This window comes from Pelophylax lessonae (assembly GCF_965119305.1).
Source record: "Pelophylax lessonae genome assembly, chromosome: 9".
NCBI classification, from domain to species: Eukaryota; Metazoa; Chordata; class Amphibia; order Anura; family Ranidae; genus Pelophylax; species Pelophylax lessonae.
This window is the reverse complement of record NC_138776.1, coordinates 261,253,252-261,270,008: the sequence shown is the minus strand read 5'-3', so window position 1 is coordinate 261,270,008 and position 16,757 is coordinate 261,253,252. Positions and strand designations below refer to the sequence as shown.

The 16,757-nt window shown below is 45.4% G+C and overlaps 1 protein-coding gene across 1 annotated transcript in view; it reads right to left on the bottom strand.

Moving 5' to 3' along the window:
- Positions 1 to 16,757, bottom strand: part of LOC309564419 (uncharacterized protein) — a gene marked incomplete at its 3' end in the record, with an annotated part of 909,898 nt that overhangs the window by 145,637 nt on the left and 747,504 nt on the right.

The following is a 16,757-nucleotide window of genomic DNA, read 5'->3' as shown; positions in this document are numbered from 1 at the left end:
TTGTCTCTATGATCATTTCACAAGCCACGCCCCCCCAGGTACACATTTAACCCCTTGATCACCCACACTTCTATATAGGATCACAGGTCTCTATGATCATTTCACAAGCCACGCCCCTAGGTACACATTTTGGTGTTTATCAGCTTTTTTTAGACATTAGAGCAGTGGCATCCCATCCATTGGGAGCCCCCCCTATCCATGCATCCAGCCCCCTAATCTGCATATAGAATGCCGGACGCATGCATACCAATGGGGTTTTTTTTTTTGAAGCACATAATTAGAGCCAGAGGCTCTAATAGGCTTCAAAAAAGGGTGGGCTCGGGGCGCAGAGCACTGCGCCCTGAGCCCACCTAGTTGTGTGACAATAGTGAATGAATATTCGCTATTGTCACGCGGATTCTCCTCCTGTCAAATCAGGAAGCGGGTCCTGAGACCCGTTTCCCAAAAGGAGAAGCCATGCTATTGGCCAAGGAGGAGGGAGGAGATGAAGGGGAAGCCCGACCCACAGAGGAGACTGAGGGGGAAACTGCTTCCGCTGCCTGCCAGTCCAGGGTGATTGACCGGGGGAGGGGGGTATGGTGTGCGGGCTGGAGCTAGTGTGGTCGGGGGGGGGTATGTTGTGGTCCGTCTGCCGCCTCCCCGGCCAATGGAGCACCAGCCGCCTCTCAAAACCCATTCATTTTTTTTTTTTTTACGGCCCCTGCCAAAAACTGCTGAAAACAGCCTGTGTGTGCATGGTGACAGGATATTGGCCAAGGAGGAGGAGCCATGCTATTGGCCAAGGAAGGGGAGGAGGGAAGAGACGAAGGGGAAGCCCGACCCACAGAGGAGAGTGAGGGGGAAACTGCTGCCTGCCAGTCCAGGGTGATTGACCAGGAGGGGGGGTATGGTGTGCGGACTGGAGCTAGTGTGGTCGGGGGGGGGGGGGGGGTATGTTGTGGTCAGTCTGCCACCTCCCCCCGACCAATGGAGCACCATTCGCCTCTCAAAACCCATTCGTTTTCTGTTTTTTTTTTTTTTTTTTTTACAGCCCCTGCCAAAAACTGCTGAAAACAGCCTGTGTGTGACATAGGATACCATGCTGGGGGGCGTTTATTGGATACCATGCTGGGGGACGTTTATTGGATACAATGCTGGGGGGCGTTTATTGGATACCATGCTGGGGGGGCGTTTATTGGATACCATGCTGGGGGGGCGTTTATTGGATACCATGCTGGGGGGGGCGTTTATTGGATACCATGCTGGGGGACGTTTATTGGATACCATGCTGGGGGGCGTTTATTGGATACCATGCTGGGGGGCGTTTATTGGATACCATGCTGGGGGACGTTTATTGGATACCATGCTGGGGGACGTTTATTGGATACCATGCTGGGGGGTGTTTATTGGATACCATGCTGGGGGACGTTTATTGGATACCGTGCTGGGGGGCGTTTATTGAATACCATGCTGGGGGGCGTTTATTGGATACCATGCTGGGGGGGGGCGTTTGTTGGCTGCAGAAAAAAACGTCTGACGCCAAAAACAGCTGCTGTTCAAAACGTCCCGTGTGCACGAGGCCTTAAATGGAAGTGGGTGGGGCAAAAGCGTGACCTTCACACAGATTGACAAGCTTAGGGCTTGTCATTCCACACTAGCCTCTGATCACAGGCATGCCCGCTGCAACGTAACCGTACCCCCGATCTGGAGTGGCACGACACAAAGGCTGACAGTGCAGCCCCTCTATGAGGTTGGTGCTGCGTAGTCACCTTATAAAAGTAAGAAGATCTGCAAGTAATCAGATGGCGGGATCTAGGGTACAAATCAGACATCACTTGCCCCATTTATACAGACAGAGTTCTGCCAAGTGTTAGTTTATTTATTGCATGGCTAATTTTATTTTTGACCATAGTTCTACCTTAATGTTAGTTCCTCTGCGGAAGCTGGGGTCCAATGGTATACGTGTTTGACACCTCTGTAACATTTATTATTATGTATGTAGGATTAATAAATTTCTGAAACGTTGTCTGGATTCCTTATTCTATCCCGTGGCCTCTGCTGTCTTTTCGGACAATCTTTGGGAAAAAACATGGCCGAGGATATCCTCCTGAGCTCGCTGTGGCATAGTCATCTGATGGAACTTGGGTTACACATGAATGGGAAATTAATTCCCACCAGAACGTTACTTCTTCCGAGTGGCTATCACACTAATATACCGTGCACTTTAGATATGGTAATTATTGCCCGAGCCTGGAAACTTAATTCAAGGGTTCCTCCATGTTCAAAAGGCTGCTTTAGACTGAGGTTTTAGGAAGGAGTTAGGCAATAACATATACAGATCACAGGGGTTACATTTAAGGCTTTAGGTTGGCTTCCTCCTCTGTTCTACACGCTTCCTGAAGAGTAACCACCAACGTGCAACAGGGAGGTCTTAGCTCTTGGGAAATAAGAGGACTCCAGTGGTGGGCAACATGGAGGTCTAAGCTCTTGGGAAGGAAGACGACTCCAGTGGTGGACAATAGGGAGGTCTAAGCTCTTGGGAAGGAAGATGACTGTAGTAGTGGGCAACAGGGAGATCCAAGCTCTCGGAAGGAAGACGACTTCAGTGGTGAACAATAGGGAGGTCTAAGCTATTGGGAAGGAAGACGACTCCAGTAGTGGGCAACAGGGAGATCCAAGCTCTCGGAAGGAAGACCACTTCAGTGGTGAACAATAGGGAGGTCTAAGCTATTAGGAAGGAAGACGACTCCAGTAGTGGGCAACAGGGAGATCCAAGCTCTCGGAAGGAAGACCACTTCAGTGGTGAACAATAGGGAGGTCTAAGCTATTGGGAAGGAAGACGACTCCAGTAGTGGGCAACAGGGAGGTCTAAGCTCTTGGAGAGGAAGATGGCTCCAGTGATGGGTTGGAATTTCGGATGGAGAGAGGAAACATGCTCTTAGAATGGATCTTAAGTCATGTTTTCCGTTACTGAAGCTTCTGTTGTATCAACTGACATGTTCAAGACCTGCAAGCAAAAACAAAAAACCCAGGATCTCCTGATCTTAAGAATCATGAACCCCATAATAAGTGCACACTCGGACACCTCCCAGATTGGCTGGCAACCCCCCTATCTTCCACCACCTGCACCCCCCCTTCTCTCACCTTCCACCCTCTCCCCCTACCCTTACCCTTCTCTCTTCACACCTAAAGCTCCATTCTCCCACCGCCTACTGCACCTGCAATCCCTCTCTCACCATCACTGCACCTGCATCCCCCCTTTTTTCACCACCCACTGCACCTGCAACCTCCCCTTCTCTCATCACACCTGAAACCTCCTTCTCTTGCTGCCTACAACCCCTTCTCTCACCACCACTGCACCTGCGCACCTCCTTTTTGCAACACCCACCACACCTGAAGCCCCCTTTTGCCGCCTGCTGTGCGTATAAACCCTCTCTCACCCACCATTGTACCTGCCCCCCCCCCTGTTTTTCTTTGCAACACCCAATATATCTGAATCCCCCCGCTCTCGCTGCCTACTGCTCCTGCAAACCCTCCCTCGCCACCATTGTACCCCTGCACCCCCTTTCCCACCACTCCTGCACCCCACCTTCTCTCATCACACCTGGACCACCTGTTCTTCCAAGACCCACTACCCCTGCATCCTCTTTCTCTCACCACCCACCACACCTGCATCCCCCTTCTCTCACCACTCCACCTACACCTCTCCTTCACTCATCACACCTGGAGCCCTCTTCTCTTGCTGCTTACTGCACCTTTACCCTCCTTTTCTCACCATCCACTGCATCTGTACCCCCCTTTTCCTACATACCTTCACCCATCTTCTCTTAACACCCCTGCACCCCCCATCTCTTAACACCTACAGACCACTTCTCTTACCACCACACCTGCACCCCCTTCTTTTACCAGCCACTGCATCTCCCCCTTCTCTCCCCAAACAGTGCACCTGCAACTCCCTTCTTTCACCACCTCACCTGCATCCCTCTTCTTTTACCAACTCTTTCTCTGACCACCCAATGCACCTACACTTCACCTCTCTCAGCATCCAACACACCCAACCCCCTATTTACATAGGTTGAAAAAAAGGCAGCCCATCAAGTTCAACCAACAAAAAAAAACAAATAAGCAAATCCAAAACCTGCATGTTCGGAAACCTGTGAAGCATGGTCCCATTTGCTTCATTAGGGATGTGGTGGGGGGGGGGGTTGTTTCTGACTCCCTAAAGAAATCAGATGTTCCCAGGGTCAACAATATCTGGTGTTATTCCTTTTAAATGTTAATATATTCTGTGCATTTAAGAATGCATCTTAGAAAATATCCCCCACACTATTACACCCCCACCACCAGCCTTAACCGTTGATACAGGGCAGGATGGATCCATACTATAATGTTGTTTACGCCAAACTCTGACCCTACCATCTGAATGTCGCAGCTAAAGTCGAGACACATCAGATCAGGTAACGTTTTTCCAATCTTCTAGTGTCCGATTTTGGTGAGTCTGTGCGAATTTTAGCCTCAGTTTCCTGTTATTAGCTGACAAGAGTGGCACCCGGTGTGGTCTTCTGCTGCTGTAGGCCATCTGCTTCAAGGTTCTATTTGTTGTGTGTTCAGAGATAGTATTCTGCATACTTTGGTTGTAACGAGTGGTTATTTGAGTTACTCTTGCCTTTCTATCATCTGGAACCAGTCTGCCCATTCTCCTCTGATCTCTGACATCAACAAGGCATTTTCCTCCACACAACTGCCGCTCACTGGATATTTTCTTTTTCCCACCATTCTCTGTAAATCCGAGATATGGTTGTGTGTGAAAATCCCAGTAGGTCATCAGTATTTGAAATACTCAGACCAGCCCGTCTGGCACCAACAACCATGCCACGTTCAAAGTCGCTTAAATCCCCTTTCTCCCCCATTCTGATACTCTGTTTAAACTTCAGCAAGTCTTCCTCACTACGTCTAGGTGCCTAAATGAATTTAGTTGCTGCCACGTGATTGGCTGATTAGCAATTTGTGTTACAAAGTAATTGAACAGGTGAACCTAATAAAGTGGCCAGTGAGTGTACATCTGGGTGGAGGAAATACGCCGGGAATTAGGCTGAATGGGTTCAGCCAGCCCATGTGTAAGAACCCCAAGAAGGTCCCTTTGGTATTCAAACATTCTTATCTTTACCTCAGGTGTTGATTTGACTTCCAACTGACGCAGTGCTGGTTGAGTCTTGACTTTCACCTAAAACATTTTTGTCCTTCAGATATGAGAATGGCCCCAATAGCTCGTCTTTGTCGGACAAGATTTCACAAAATGTTTCCAGTTTGGTGAAGGGAAAAGTGGGATGGAACTTCAGAGAGGCATCTTCTTTTTCCCTGAACCTAATATACTTCTCTTCCTTACCTTAGACTGTGAACTTGTTTGGTGGTGGTCCTCTTCTTCTAAGTGGTCTTCTATTGTGGGTCACCCAAAAGTGGTATGTCAAAGTAGACGGATGAGAGAGAGAAAATCACTTGAAGACCAAATGGAAATTGGACAACCCCAATTGTGTTTGTTATGATACACATAGTGAAACCAGGTCTTACTCTAAATAAATTTTTGCTTAAATAAAGTAAAAAAAATCGAATATAGATTTTATTTAATAATTATACAATGAGTCGACCAATGACAAGCCAACTTCTTCAATAAAGCAAAAGATAGGACAATTTAAAACAGCCAATAGCAACCATGCAAAAGATACCCTATATTGGGACGCCTGCCTTTACACACACATGCACTGTAATGGCATCCCAGTCTTAGTCCGTAGGGTTCAATATTGAGTTGGCCCACCCTTTGCAGCTATAACAGTTTCAACTCTTCTGGAAAGGCTGTCCACAAGGTTTAGGAGTGTGTCTTTGGCAGTCATTTCCAAAGTCTGGCCCGCAAGCCAGTTGATTTAGTTTAATACGGCCCCAGGTACATCGCTGACTTTTCTCAATGTCTCTCTGAGACTCGTCACATCCCCGCACCGATGCGATGGCTCGGGGACGGGGCCTCGCCGCCTCTGGCCTCCCTCGGTGGCTCAGGCCACTCCCAAGTCCCGGTCCGCCCCTGCTCGGCTTTATCTGGCCGGCGCCGCCCACAAGTGGAGTGGTGGCGGCGAGAGACATGCAACTGCATGGCTGCGGAATGCAGAGTGATCTCTGGGCCCTGGCTGGGTGAGGGACTGAGACTGAAGAGTAGACTCACTAGTTGACTGTGCACTGCAGCGCCGCCGCCAAAGCACGGGGGTAGAACTGGAGGGAGGGAGGGTTTTGAGTCTGGAGGAATAAATTCTTGGAGAATGGAGGGTTCGAGACAACAGTCTAAGATAGGCAAAGTAAGAAGATGGACGGCCTGAAGAAGGAGCGGAGCTCCGCAACGCATCGCCGTTCTATCTCCCTGGTGTCTCGGAAGTGACGTCACGGCAATCCGACCGGCGGGTCCACGCTGCATCACCACCGCTGAGGATCAGCACGTCCCCTGCCTCGCAACAGGAGATCGCCGCTTACCCTCTACAGCATCAGCGCTACAGCCTGACCGGACAGCCCACCCTGGATGTGACTTCAGAGACCCCCCACTGCTTTTAAGATGCCTGCTTTTATACATCCTTTGTGAATAAGATTCTTCTTGTGTGTCCAATAAATTGCCTATAGTGCTACACTTAGATCGGCGCTTGGCCCTCTCTCTCTCTCTTTGGATTTATACAGGGTTGCTTCACCCTCTACAAGCCGGCAGCCAGCAAAGTGTACAAGCAATCTCACTGGACTTTTACCATTTGCCCACATCATAGACTATTGCAGCAACCCGCTCAGTCCGTTTGCGCCAATCTCTCCCCCCCCTCTCTCGAAGTAAGAAGATAACTGTCTTGAAGTCAAGACAGAGTCACTCACTATAGTACTCACTATGGATCAGATCTTTTCTATGGGGAGGGACATGGCCTGGTCTGGTCTAAGGGGATCTATAATGGGAGGGGGACCCTGGCCTACTTTAAAGGGATCTATATTAGGAGGGGGACCCTGGCCTGCTCTAAGGGGATCTATAATGGTCGGTGGACCCTGGCCTGCTCTAAGGGGATCTATAATGGGAGGGGGACCCTGGCCTGCTCTAAGGGGATCTATATTGGGAGGGGGAACCTGGCCTGCTTTATTGTCAAGCAAAATGGTTGGCCTTCACTTATGTTCACTTCATCAAGTCTGCCCCTCTTTGAAAAAAGTTTGGACACCCTTGCTCTATGGGAATGTTTGACCATTGCCTGACCTCACAAATGCACTTCTGGAAGAATGGTCAAACATTCCCATAGACACACTCCCAAACCTTGTGGACAGCCTTCCCGGAAGAGTTGAAGCTGTTATAGCTGCAAAGGGTGGGCCAACCCAATATTGAACCCTACGGACTACGACTGGAATGCCATTAAATTTCATGTGCGTGTAAAGGCAGGCGTCCCAATACTTTTGGTAATATAGTGTAGATTAGTAAAAGACAAATTTTGATTGGATGCTATTTCATTTTTTAATGATCCCGTTCGCATCCTGGTAGGCTGGATACAGATGAACATTTTTCAGGAAATAATATGAGCACATCTATTCAACATAACTGTAAAAATCAAGTTAGACATTGGCTTACAATAGACAGCCTGCCCTATTCACTGAAGAGTTGCAGGCATCAGAGCTCAAAATCTCTGAACGTTCGAGAGTTGAAAAATTTGATTCCTTTATTTGAACATCTTCAACGTCAGATATTCAATCCATTGAAAAGAGTTCAGTATTAGAAGATGCCAGAGAGTGAAACCATCCATCCCTACTACATACAGTGCATCCGGAAAGTATTCACAGTGCTTCACTTGTTCCACATTTTGTTATATTACAGCCTTATTCCAAAATTGAATAAATTCTCTATTTTCTTCAAAGTTCTATAAACCATCCCCCATAATGACAACGTGAGAGAAGTTTGTTTGAAATCTTTGCCCATTTATTAAAAATAAAAAACTATAAAAATCCCATGTACATAAGTATTAAAAGCCTTTGCTCAATACTTTGGTGAAGCTCCTTTGGCATCAATTACAGCCTCAAGTCTTTTTGAGTATGATGCTACAAGCTTGGCACACCTATTTTTGGGCAGTTTCTCCCAATCGTCTTTGCAGGACCTCTCAGGCTCCATCAGGTTGGATGGGGGGTGTAGGTGCACAGTCATTTTCAGATCTCTCCTGAGATTTTCAATCGGATTCACGTCTGGGCTCTGGCTGGGCCACTTAAGGATGTTCACAGAGTTTTCCCGTAGTCACCCCTTTGTTATCTTAGCTGTGTGCTTAGGGTCGTTGTCCTGTTGAAAGCTGAACCTTCACCCCAGTCTGAGGTCCAGAGTGCTCTGGAGCAGGTTTTTATCAAGGATGTCTCTGTACATTGCTGCATTCATCTTTCCCTCAATCCTGACTAGTCTCCCAGTTCATGCCGCTGAAAAACATCCCCACAGCATGATGCTGCCACCACCATGCTTCACTGTAGGGATGGTATTGGCCAGGTGATGAGCAGTGCCTGGTTTCCTCCAGACATGATGCTTGCCATTCAGGTCAAAGAGTTCAATATTTGTTTCATCAGACCAGAGAATTTTGTTTCTCATGGTCTGAGAGTCCTTTAGGTGCCTTTTGGTAAACTCCAGACGGGCTGTCATGTGCCTTTGACTGAGAAGTGGCTTCTTTCTGGCCACTCTACCATACAGGCCTGATTGGTGGAGTGCTGCAGAGATGGTTGTTCTTCTGGAAGGTTCTCCTCTCTCCACAGAGAAACGCTGGAGCTCTGTCAGAGTGACCATCGGGTTCTTGGTCACCTCCCTGACTAAGGCCCTTCTCCCCCGAGCGCTCAGTTTGGCCGGTCGGTCCACTCTAGGAAGAGTCCTGGTGGTTCCAAACTCCTTTCATTTATGGATGATGGAGGTCACTGTGCTCATTGGGATCTTCAATGCTGCGGAAATGTTTCTGTACCCTTCCCCAGATCTGTGCCTCCATACAATCCTGTCTTGGAGGTCTACAGACAATTCCTTGGACTTCATGGCTTGGTTTGTGCTCTGACATGCACTGGTAACTGTGGGACCTTCTATAGACAGGTGTATGCTTCAGAATCATGACCAGTCAACTGAATTTACCACAGGGGGACTCCAATCAAGTTGTAGAAACATCTCAAGGATGATCTGTATAAAAACGATGCACCTGAGATCAATGTTGAGTGTCATGGCAAAGGGTGTGAATACTTATGTACATGGGATTTTTTCCTTTTTTATTTTTAATAAACTTCCAAAGAATTCAAACAAACTTCTTTCACGTTGTCTTTATGGGGGATTGTTTGTAGAATTTTGAGGAAAATAATGAATTTATTCCATTTTCCAATAAGGTTGTAACATAATAAAATGTGGAAAAAGTGAAGCGCTGTGAATACTTTCCGGATGCTCTGTATCTCACCAGTAGGTCTCACCATTCGAGTCTCCAAGAATATCACTTTTTAAGAGGCGGACCCCTTTTAAAATCTATTAAAAAAAAAAAAAAAAAATTATATATATTAAATTATATATACAAATTTTTTTATTTTATTTTATTTTTTTATCAGACGGTTGTCATATGGATGAAGCCGTTTCAACCTGTTATAGGTCATAGGACATTGGTCAACATACTCAACGGGCGTGAGTCTTCTGATGTGTATTTAGATTACTTTTAAGTGTAAAACATTTCCCGCACTCTGAACATGAATAAGGCCGTTCTCCCGTGTGACTTCTCTGGTGTCTAATAAGTTTCCCTTTCTGGTCGAAGCACTTCCCGCACTCCAAACACGAATGAGGCCGCTCACCTGTGTGAACTCTCTGGTGTGCCGTAAGTTTTCCCTTGTCGGGAAAACATTTTGCGCACTCTGAACATTTAAAAGGGCGCTCGCCCGTGTGAATTCTCTGGTGTATAACAAGGTTTGCTTTTTGAGTAAAACTTTTCCCACACTCTGTACAAGAAAAAGGGCGCTCGCCCGTGTGAACTCTCTGATGTCTGGTAAAATCTCCTTTCAGAGTGAAAGATTTCCCGCACTCAGTACACGAATAAGGATTGTGACTTTTCTGGTGCGTAAGAAGCTCGCTCTTCTCTGTGAAAGTTTTCCCGCACTCTGAACAAGTGTAGGTCACTTTGGTGTGGGACCTGAGATGTGCAAGAAGTTCGGGTCTCGTCGTGAAAGATTTGCCACACCCCAAACACGACATTGGACTCTCGCCTGCGTGAGAAGAAGCTTTCTCCCTTGTGTGGATTTTCTGATGAGAGCGGAGTTCGCTTTTCTCGCTGAAAGGTTTCCCGCACTCTGAACAAGTATAGGTCACGCTGGTGTGGGATCGAAGATGTAAAAGAAGTTCGGATTGCATTGTGAACGTTTTCCCGCAACCCAAACACGACATTAAACTCTTGCCTGAGTGAACTGCTTCATGGCTTATGGAAGATTCCTTGGGTTTAGATGGATGGGTTGACCTCTCCACACTCTGAGATCTTGGATCTGTATCTGGATGGGAATTATCTGATGATGTCATGGGTTGGGATGGATCTGTTGGTCTATCTGTATTCTGAGATCTCAGATGTTTTTTTGGAGTAACAGTAAGTGATGTAACAGAAGATTTCTCTGGATTCAAAGGATCTGTTGATGTATCCATACGTTGAGGTTCTAGATCCATATCTGGAGTAACAGTATGTGATTGAGCAGATGATTTCCCGGGATTTGAGGGATCCATTGATGTATCCATACTCTGAGATCTCAAATGTATATCTGGAGTTACAGCATATGATTCCTCAGGATTTGAGGGATCCATGGATGTAGTTGTACTCCGAGACCTCAGAAGCATATCTGAAGGAACAGTATGTGACCCATCAGAAGATCCTTCAGACTTAGAAGGATCCATTGATCGCTCCAAAGGGTAAGGACTGTGAGTAACGGGATTCATTCCCGGAAAATGTTCTACGATGCCATTATCTTCCAATTTAAGTCCAGACAATAAAAGATGTCCTTCGGAAATATTCCCGAAATAGCGTCCATCTGTTGGAAAACAGGTTTTAGATAACATATTTCATGTCTTATATTTATCCCACTTCAATACCGGGCACTTTTACCCCATTTTTCAGCTTTCAGCGCTCTCACACTTAGGCCTCTTGCACACGATACTCCTATTTGAGCATCTACTTTTTTATCGTTTTTTTTTTTTTTTTTAATGTATTTATGCATATTTTCGCGCATATGCGTTTGCGCGCATGCGCAGAATCGTATTCTCTTGTTCTTGTTTTGTGCATTATGTAAATGGCCATTTGCGCACATTTCTGCGCAATCGCGCATATTTGCGCGCATGAGGCGTAAATTACTGACCAAAAATGCAGATTTTTCTATTTTGTTTTTACTGAAGAATGCACGGCGCTCGTTTACGCGCCTGTGTGCATAGGCACATTACAATGAATGGGCTCTATTTTAGCTCTGTAAAAAAAAAAGTTTTTTAAGCTGCAATGTGCAAGAGGCCTTTGAATGACAATTGCGCGGTCATGCAACACTGTACCCATTTGACATTTTTACTATTTTTTCCCCACAAATCTCAGAGCTTTCTTTTGGTGGTATTTGATCACCACTGGGGTTTTTATTTTTTTGCTAAACAAAAAAATTATTTTTCTAAATAAATAATAAAAATAATAATAAAAAGACCGAAAATTTTGAAAAAAAAATGTTTTTTCTTCATTTCGGTTATAAAATCTGGTAAATAAGTACATTTTCTGCTTCACTGACAGGCACTGATAGGTGGCACTGACTGCTACTGATGAGGCTGCACTGATACTTTGCACTCACAGGGCACTAATGGGCACTGATGATGAGGCACTAAGGGCCCTTTCACACTTAAGCGACCTAAATTTTACCGCAATTTTGCCTTGACTTGAAGCAATGCCCATGTCTATGGACCTCAAAATGCATTAAAATCGGCCCAAAGTAGTGCAGGGACTACTTTGAAGTCATTGCGACTTGGTACAGAAATCAACGGTACTCATTGGAAATCAAGGAGTACGACTTGTCATGCGACTTTGCAGTCCCAAGTCGTAGGACAAGTCGCACAAGTGTGAAAGGGGCCTGATATGCAGCACTGATAGGCGGCACTGATGAGGTAGCACTGACGGGCACTGATGAGGTGGCACTGATAGGCACTGATGAGGTGGCACTGATAGGCAGCACTGATGAGGCGGCTCTGATGAAGAGGCACCAATATATCGCACTGATAGGCGGCACTGATTGATGGCACTAATAGGCAACACTAATGAGGAGGCACTGACAGGCATTACTGATTGACACTCTAGGTGGACACTTGTGGGCAACGCTGATGGGTCTGTTCTGATAATCAATGCGCTGATTTTCAACACAAACCCCCCCCCCCCCCATCTGGAGAGCAGCTTATCAACTCTCCTCTACTCGTGCCCTGTCAGAACAAACAGAGGAAAAAGCCTATAACTGACACTTCCTGATTATGATGTGATCAGCTGTGATTGGACACCGCTGATCGCGTTGAAAAGAGCCTACTTCATAGTCTCCTCGAAAATGTGGAGTGTCAGATTGATTAAAATCGGGTACGGCAATTGGCGCAGCTGAGCCAGCCTGCCGCAGTATATATACAGCAGGTGGTCTGCAAGTGGTAAAACATGCTAAAAACTTGGTTATTACATATACAAAAAATACATGACAATGATCACACGACACACAGCCACTCTAATCACTTCTGCTGAAGAGGGAAATGTCAGGTGGAGGCATCATCCCAGTAAAACCACTTCAACTGGAGGACGTCATATGACGTAACATGTGTGGGAAGTGGATTTACAACATCCCAAATTATACCTATAATATTGCGTTGTAACACTATGATGGTTATCTTTAATAAATCGCTATAAAGATACCTTTATTTTTTTGCAGTGATGCGACTGTTAACTTTCCGTCCTGGTGAGCAGCTGGAGGAGACTCCGAAGAGTACTAACAGATAGTAAGTATATTAATGAGAAGATAGTAAAGGGAAGGAGGAGCTTTATGTGGTTTTATATTAGTCTACTAATTCTCAAGAGCTTTTGGTCAGTTTCCATACCTCATATTTAGAGAAGGAAAATTACAACTTTTTCAGCCCTCAATGTTCATTACCTGTGCCGATATCAAGAGCAGATTGCCCAGGTTTATTTTTCATAGTCATCTCCACCTTCTCCATAGGCTGCTGATCACCCATCACATACGTCTCTTCTTCTTCCTCTTTTATCTCAGTTTTTATATGAATCAGGTCTGCACTCTAAACCCCAAAAATAATTGAAATTCATGTTAGTGAGAAGGAAGTATTATTAACAAGATACTACATTGAAGATTATCATCTCACAAAGTTCTGGAATCACTCTGAAGTTCTAGGCACCCAGGTCCACCTACCTACTCTCAAAGCTTGGAATACATTGTTAGGTCTAAATGCTCAGTCCCACCTACCTGATGATGGTGAGGGATGGTGTGATCTTCCTGTGTGGAATCCCGGGAATACAGAGGACGGGGACATCTCTCTGGTGGGTTCCCATTACTGGATCCATCTGTAGGAAACACACACACTGACTGAATACATTGTTTCTATGTGTTTATCAGATGATGGGGGATCTAGGTGGACCCTCCGTACTGCTCTCTCCTTTACAATAAAGTCTCCTCTTACCCGGTGATGTGAGGGGCGGCTGATTCTCCATCATGACGTCCTTGTAGAGATCCTTGTGTCCTTCTAAATACTCCCACTCCTCCATGGAGAAATAGACAGTGACATCCTGACACCTTATAGGAACCTGACACACACAATGATACAGTCACCATCCAGACACATCCCTTGTCTGTTACTGGATAATGTCCCAGAATTCCCGGCACCGCTCACCTCTCCTGTCAGCAGCTCAGTGATCTCGTTGGTGACTTCAAGAAGCTTCTTGTTTCTCTCAACTGTCAGGGAAAGTGGTGGAGGCACCTTAATGGTCACCTGGCCACTAGACTTTAAAGTTGTCAGTATCTAAAAAAAAAAAGGCCAATAATGATGTCATGACACTACCAGATTTTTTTCTTATTCAGATCGTCTGTTCTATTAATTCAAATAAAAGTGATGTCATGTGACCTCCCAAAATCCCCCTCACCTCTCGGGTCAGGTCTGTGTTTTATTAATAGAGATAAGAGTGTTGTCATGTGACCTCCCAGAATCCTCCTCACCTCTCCGGTCAGCAGGTAGATGATCTCCAGGGTGAGGTCTAATATCCTCTCCTCCATTTGAAACTGGTCCTTTTCCATCCTCATTGAGGTGGTCAGTGCGGAATGCCCCTTTCTGTAGGCAGGTAATAAATTGAAGTAATCTGCCCAATAGGGGCCCAGACAGAAATAAAAACTCAACAAAGGTTTTAACCACCCCCACTCTATCCAAACAGACTCTGAAGATCTATAGACTCTGAAAACCCATTAACATTCGACCAGCTTAAACAGCTGGATAAATGGCTCTATATTTAGGAATTACTGTATTATTATTATTATTATACAGGATTTATATAGCGCCAACAGTTTGCGCAGCGCTTTACTATATGAGGAAAGACAATTCAGTTACAATACAATTCAATACAGGAGGAATTGGAGGACCCTGCTCGTTAGAGCTTACAATCTAGAATAAATGGTTCCATATTTAGGATGTATCCGGTCTATAAACCAGAGGCTCTGGATGGACAGTTGGATAAATGGTTCTATATTTAGGACGTATCCGGTCTATAAACCAGAGGCTCTGAATGGACAGTTGGATAAATGGTTCTATATTTAGGATGTATCCGGTCTATAAACCAGAGGCTCTGGATGGACAGTTGGATAAATGGTTCTATATTTAGGATGTATCCGGTCTATAAACCAGAGGCTCTGGATGGACAGTTGAATAAATGGTTCTATATTTAGGATGTATCCGGTCTATAAACCAGAGGCTCTGGATGGACAGTTGGATAAATGGTTCTATATTTAGGATGTATCCGGCCTATAAACCAGAGGCTCTGGATGGACAGTTGGATATTTGTGCATATGTCATCACAGTGACTATGGAGGAAGAGGACGGAACATGACGGGAGGGGGGGGGGGTTATTGGGTGTAAATATAAAATAATATCTTATTACCTCCTCTGCTGCCAGTTCCAGCAATGTCTCCTCTCTACTTCCTCCCAAATCACCTCTGACCCGGAACTTCCTGTTTCAGCGTGACATCACTTCCTGTCTGTGTTTACCACTGGCCATAGGTGAAATTGCCACCTCGTAGACAGTAAAAAAAACTGCAGCTTCCTTTTTTTTTTCTCGAAACTTGGACCTCATCGCTGTGGTGCGTTCTTCCTTCATGCAATATACACAATTTCACTTGCATGCTATACTTGCAATGATTAACGTTAACATTTTGTGAAACTAAAAAATAAGTAAACAGTATTGAATTAATTTACTAAAACCGGGAGAGTGCAAAATCTGGCGCAGCTCTGAATGGTAGCCAATTAGCTTCTAACTTCTGCTTGTTCAACTAAGCTTTCACAAAAAAGAAAAAAAAAAATAGAAACTGATTGGCTATCATGCACAGCTGCACGTGATTTTGCACTTTCCAGTCTTAGTAATTCAACCCCAATGTATACATACATATATTGGGGCAGCACAGTGGTGTAGTGGTTAGCACTTTCACCCAACAGCAAGAGAGTCAGTGGTTCAAATCCCAACCACAACACTACCTGCCTGGAGTTTGCATGTTCTCCCTGTGCCTGCATGGGTTTCCTCCAGGTACTCCAGTTTCCTCCCACACTCCAAAGACATGCTGGTTGGATAATTGGATCCTGTATAAAAAAAAATTGGCCCTACTGTGTATGTATATGAGTTAGGGACCTTAGATTGTAAGCGCCTTGAGGGCAGGGACTGAATGTACAATGTATATGTAAAGCACTGCATAAATTAACAGCACTATATAAATACCTGAAATAAAAAATATAGACATCTACTGTATAAACACACATACATACACAATTAAATGTCCCAAATAAGTGTCTTTTTTGTCACATACCTGCTCCAATTCAGTGAAAAAAACTTTCACCTGGGGCTAAATTTGTGGAGAGCCACATCTTTTGTGTATTTACTTTTCCAGCTGCATTTTCAGATACCAGGTTCCTTTATATAGATCTTTATATCACTAGAGGAATCACCAGCAGGAGGAAGGAGGTCCTGCTTCCTCTACATAGATCGTTATATCACTAGAGGGATCCCCAGCAGGAGGAAGGAGGTCCTGATTCCTCTATGTAGATCTTTATATCACTGGAGGGGTCACCAGCAGGAGGAAGGAGGTCCTGATTCCTCTATATAGATCTTTATATCACTAGAGGGATCACCAACAAGAGGAAGGAGGTCTTGATTCCTCTATATAGATCGTTATATCACTAGACGGGACCCCAGTTGAAGGGAGGAGGTGTTAGATATAATAGATCTTTATATCACTAGAGTGGTCCCCGGCTGGGGGAAGGAGGTCCTGATTCCTCCATATAAATCTTTATATCACGAGAGGCGTCACCAGTGGTAGAACGAGGTCCTGATTCCTAGATCTTTATATCACTAGAGGGATCACCAGCGGGAGGAGGGATCACCAGCGGGAGGAGGGATCACCAGCGGGAGGAAGGAGGTCCTGATTCCTCTATATAGATCTTTATATCACTAGAGGGATCACCAGTGGGAGGAGGGATCACCAGTGGGAGGAAG